Here is a 6,000-nt window from a genome sequence, read left to right on the forward strand (position 1 = left end):
CAAGAGGAACAACCATATCAAAGTGTCCAACCGGGAAATTAAGCATATTCTTGAGAAAACGGTTAACACCACCCGAAAGGATTAGTCAAGAAAACTAAATAATGCTTTGTGGGCTTATCGGACGGCATACAAGACTCCCATTGGTATGTTTCCTTATAAACTTGTATATGGAAAGCCTTGCCATCTTTCGGTTGAGCTAGAGCATAAAGCCTTATGGGCAGTTAAAAAGCTAAATTTTAACCTTGATAAAGACGGAGAGAATAGGCTACTTCAATTGAGTGATTAGAAGAGTTGAGACACAATGCTTATGATAATGCCAAAACCTACAAAGAACGAACCAAAGCCTTTCATGATAAGCATATTTTGAAAAAGTCTTTGGAACCCAGTCAAAAAGCTTGGCTTTGCAACTCTAGACTGAAACTCTTTCCTGGGAAATTGAGAACCAAATGGAAGGGTCCTTATGAAATCATCTCTGTTGCACCTCATGGGGTGGTTGAAATCAAAAAACTTGAAGAAGGGGAACATTTTCAAAGTTAACGGTCAAAGGTTGAAACCTTACATAGAGGGTCAAGTCTTTCAAAGACATTTGGAAGCTGCACATCTAGTTGATCCAGTGTATGAGCACATAAAAGATTGCATTGACATAGAACCAAAAGCTCCTTTTGAGCTTAATCCAACAAGTTCTTCAAAGAACCATTTGTTGGGAGTCTTTATGCCATATCCATTGTAATGAGTTACTTTGATTTTTGGGAGTGTGAGCCATTCTAGGTGATTGCAATTGTTGATTGTTGTGTTGATAGGCCCTTGAACATGTTCATGTGGGTCTCGTGCTTCCACAGTCACAGATCTGTAACTTCTCGTTTTTCACAAAGCACAGTTCGATCGATCGAACTTGTGTCTCAGATCAACCGAAGTTATGAGATCGATCTCACTTATTTTTGATCGATCCAACTTTTGTGATCGATCTCACTTCTTTTTCTGATCGATCGAATTTTACAGATCTCACACACACACTTCATTCATCTTGTATTCACTTCATGCTATCATATCTATGCCCAATGCTTGTGATATTCCACATTGGATGCATTTCATACTTATATTGCTTAGCATGCTTCACATCCTATCACTTTCATAGATTCATGTCATATATGTTTTGTCTATCTTATTTGACAAACATGTTTCTATTGTGCCTTCAATTCATTATTCTAGCACTAAATCACATTGCAAGATTTCCTTTTTGCAGACCATGACTAAGAATGACAGTTCTTCTACTTCAGCCACACCTGAGGCTCATGATCAGATATGTCGCTTAGAGGAGCACCTTCAGAGTTTGGAGGATATGCTGGTTGCCCTTAGAACTGACATTGCTATCCTTCGTCTGAATATGATGGCTACCATTCGAGCTGACATTGCTCGCCTCCGTACGGAGATCTTTACTGCCATTGATGACTTAGCCAAGGAGATCCACGGAGTTCCCTCTGCCTGAGCCTCCCAGTCTCTTTATCTTTTTATGCTCTCTATCTATGTTATGTGTCTAATATAATTGTGATACTATTATTTTTGCAGCCGGGTCTGTCGGCTTTGACACCGGATGTATTGCACTTTATTGTTATTTTTATCTATGATGGATGTTGTATGCTTTTATTGATACATCTGTCCTTTTAACTCCATCAGGTGCATCACAGTAACTTCAGTAAGAGAGTGCTCTCCAATTTTCAGGACCACCCTTATACCTCTCTCATTTCTTTAACTGTTTATCCCATTTACACTTGCATGTCCACTGTGCACTAATTATCCCATTTTGTTATCTGATAAGTTTATCCAAGTGCCAATTTTCGGGACCACAGTTCATCCCAAGTTTGGGGGGGCCATGCCACCCATTCGGATACTTTAGTCTTGATCATTCTTGCTTAGTTGCACTAGTATACTCTTTTCCTTGTTCTCTTGCACATTAAGGACATTGTGCCATTTAAGTTTGGGGGGGATGGTGCTTTACAGTGTTAGTTTTAAATTCAAAATTTTGAGCATAACTTGTGTATTTGAGGGATATTTCTATGATTGGTCTATATCTAGCTATGATTTTAATCTTTTGAGAACTATATTGCTTAAAATTTAAAAATTACTTGACTTGAGAGTCTAATACTCCTTGTATGCCTTATGGATACCATTTAGGAGTAAATTTTTTGAAAGATTGATATCTTGCTTGCCTTTGTGGTCCACATCATTTTGATTTTATGATTGTTTTGAGATTCACTCTAGGATTTTACACTAGCACAGGTGCACACTAGCATTCATTTGTGGGGTACATGCTTTGTTGACTATTGAATTGGTTATATCCCAAATGATGTATCTGCGTATTGGGTTTATGTACGGATTGTAGTAGGATGGAACTTGCATGTGGGCCTGACCCACTCTTATGTTTCAGGTGTTCGTCAGTACCAGGCTTAGAGCTTGATCGTGATGATACAGATACAGACACTCACTCTTCCGACTACTTAGGATTTTATTTCTTTTTTTTGTTTTGGAGTTTGGTTTTGTAATTATTGTTCATTTGAGGAATTAGGGGTCCACTGGATAGATTCCCGAGTTGTAAGGTTTGGAAAATTAAATTAAATAAATTTATAATATTTTATTTGGAGGATTTTCGTATTTAGAATTCTTATCAGCTTATTATTTTATTTTTAATTCTTTTGTACTCGTGCTTGTTTACATATTAATTGTCTGATATCCCTCGGATCTGCACTCGGACTTGATCACATGTGGCTCTAGAAACGAGGGGTATCACAGTTCGTATTAGAGCACTCCAGGTTCTAGTGTCTTTAGGAGTGTCCTTCGTTATATGACTTCCGCGTTGTGTCTCTTAAAACTTAGAGTCATATTAGGATTCATTGTATTCTTTTATGGTTCGTTAGGAGGTGCAACTGATGTCAATTATATTTCATAATTATGGAATGGTTGACACTAGGAGGAGGATGGTGTCCAAGGCAACAACAATTTGGACCCAAAGGTGTAAAGGAGTACGTTATCGAGTTCTTTGTCAGAAGCAAAACTTGGAATCGAAAGTTTAGCTCCAGTTGGTGTTACTTTTAAATGTATAAGCCAATGAAGTATTTAGGAGCGTGTTTTAGGTCACCGCATAAAGGGACCAACACGATTGCAGTTGTTCTCATAAAGGAGACAAACGAGGATTAAGATTCCGAAGAAGATTCTAGTGGAGGAGATTTCAACATACCCAAGAAAGAGGGTATTGAATCTTGAAAATCAAGGATCGTGCGAGGGTGATGGGGTTCGCTAATAGTATAGTGAATGAAACTTGTAGAGTTGGTGTGGATCGACCTACATATGGTAACCTTTCGTATTACCTTTAAAAGAGGTAGATAAAGAGAACTCTTTAGGAGTTTAGGATCGGTTGGAGTTCTTATCGGAACGCAGGAATGATTTTATATCACGTTCCGGAGAGTATGAGGATTAGGTTGTGACATTCTAAGTTGCTTATTAAAGCTACGTTAGACGGTTTGCATTCCGCATATATGGAGGATGAGGGTTAAGCCTTTGGAATTTGCTGAAGCAACTGGATTTTGTTTTGAGCTATGGTTTGAGCTTATGTTTTGAGGTTAGATGATTACCTCCGAAACTGTAAAATGAGATATTGAACCAATCAGGTAAAGTTGATTTCTAAAAGAGATTTTCTTTGCAAGGAGGAATGATAATTTGCGTAGGATTATATTGTGTTTAATTGTATGTGCATTATGTGTTTCATTTTCATTAATTATTCAGGATCGGGGAATACGGTTTAGTTGGGGACACAAGTGTGTGATTAGCCAACTACCGTTTTGGAGGAATAACATTAATTACACTAGGATTGGGAGCATGTGGTCCTAGGATTTGGTGGATATGTAAAAATTATAGCCAATCTATTGAACCTAGACATGCGAAATTCTGGTATATTTTTAGGATGGGATAATTAAACCCGCGGTGTGAGTCCAATGATCTAGATTCGTTTGATATACTTTAACACCATGATGATATATCGGAGATACTGATTTTGCTGAACATCTTCTTGGAAATTACAAAGGATGTTCCCTAGTCAGCAGGAGGATTTGTACTGGTTTAAGTACTTATTGGAACGACATCGACTGAGGATGGTAGACGGACTAACTATTCATCAGTCTATTCTTAAATCAAGAATTTGATTCATTAGGAGGTGTCATTAGGAGGAGTTGCTGGGGTTACATATCGAGGAGGAAGCAAAGTCTCTTCACTTGCACAAATAATAGGGATTTTTTTTTTTTAGGTCACAGTTAGCAACAAATAGTTGTTGTTAGGAAATTTCTGACCATTTGGAGGATGGAAATATTCCATATTCTTTTGAAATTAGATAAGAAGTCTAATAGACACTTACTTGTGTGAGAGAAGTGGGATGTCAACGACATAAAGGTGAGGCCGAACACCTAAATAAAGAAGAGGTGCATGGTGTATGTGGAAAAGTTGTTGTTGGTTGACTTCTAATAAATAGAATTACCGATTGACTTTCTATATCGGTAAGTTTATCATGGATCAGAATGTATGTATTTAGTTGCAAAGTTAGCTTTTACCAATGCTCTAAATTAAACAATGGGTGCAGATGAAAACTGGTGTTACCAGACTAACGGTACTTTTTGTAGCCAAATTTGGAAGGAGGATGTAAGGACGGAGGTTCACAACTCTTAGTTCTTTAGGAAACATGATGCTTCACAGAATGAAGCAAATGTGGGGAGGATAGGCAGAAGGAGGGACACAGTGATTTTGTCTCAAAGTCTGATGTCTATTAAATAATCTAGATGGATCATTAGAGACCGTTAGATAGTTGCAGCCATTTCTTATACTAGAGTAAGAAGGATAGAGTAGTTTCCACGGATTTAGCTGAGAGAGTGCTGATTCTACACAAGGGTCAGGATTTTGGTTGGGATAGTGCTTGACTGATAAAGTTCAATCAGCTTTATTTTGTCTATTTTAGAACTAGTAAGATATCAGTTCATATGAATAGCACGGATCACGAGACGGCTTGGATGCATAGATGTGGTGATTCACACTTTGCATTAAGTTTCATTTGGAGGAGGTAGTACCTTACTCAGCTGAGTTGAGGATGTTAAAGGTCGGAGTGATGGAGATGTAAAATTAGTAAAATTTTACAGTGCCGTCAAATGGTTATGAGTTACATCATGACATACAATGTTAGTTTTGGTGCGGTACAGATAGAGGCATATACATAACTATCTCCAAGAGTGTCACCTACTAGCAAGGTGGAAAATTGATACTTGGATATTATTGGAGGTTTTAGCCACTTCTTATCTCAAAAAGGGAGTAGGACTAATCAGGGTTGGATGGTTGGTAGAAATTATCAACAATTGGTTGGAATTTTTATTCCATATGGGTTACAGGTAGTGGATAAAGCAAGTTCGCTTGTGGACGTCACTTTAGTGGTGTTTACCTTGGTGTTTCATTTCAGTGCTACATTGCATTGATAACGGAGTTATAACATGTGGTTATTTCGTATAGTCGAGTAACTGTGTTGTGTCAAAGGAATTTTCTGAAGATGTTGGAGCAACAACTTTGTTTCGCATCTCTAGATGGGAGATTTGGTCAAGATATTATCTTTGACCATGGAGGATATGCTTAGGTTATATATCCTAGGTTTGCATGGGTAATTGGAAGTATTCTTTCGCTTTTCAGTTTTTATCTGTGCTATTGTTGGCACAAGGAGGTTAGTGTGACAATGTTTGGGATTTTGGATAGTATGTAGTGCAGATCTCTCACTGGTTGGTCTAGCATGGAAGCGAGGTTCTATAATAAGACATTGGTTTTATTTAAGGATACATCGGAGAGAAATACTCTCTTTTGTAGAGGCTTGCGAATGGTTGGAAGGCGGTAGTTGGATTTTGTAAATGGTTGTTGAGGAAGGTCAGTTTTCAATAGACAATTGACTTCTCATGGTTTTGTTTATCGGTTTAGGCAGTAGCC

This window comes from Cornus florida, unplaced genomic scaffold (assembly GCF_030987335.1).
Source record: "Cornus florida cultivar Cherokee Brave unplaced genomic scaffold, ASM3098733v1 CherokeeBrave_3.0.0_Hap2_Chr04, whole genome shotgun sequence".
Classification (NCBI taxonomy): Eukaryota; Viridiplantae; Streptophyta; class Magnoliopsida; order Cornales; family Cornaceae; genus Cornus; species Cornus florida.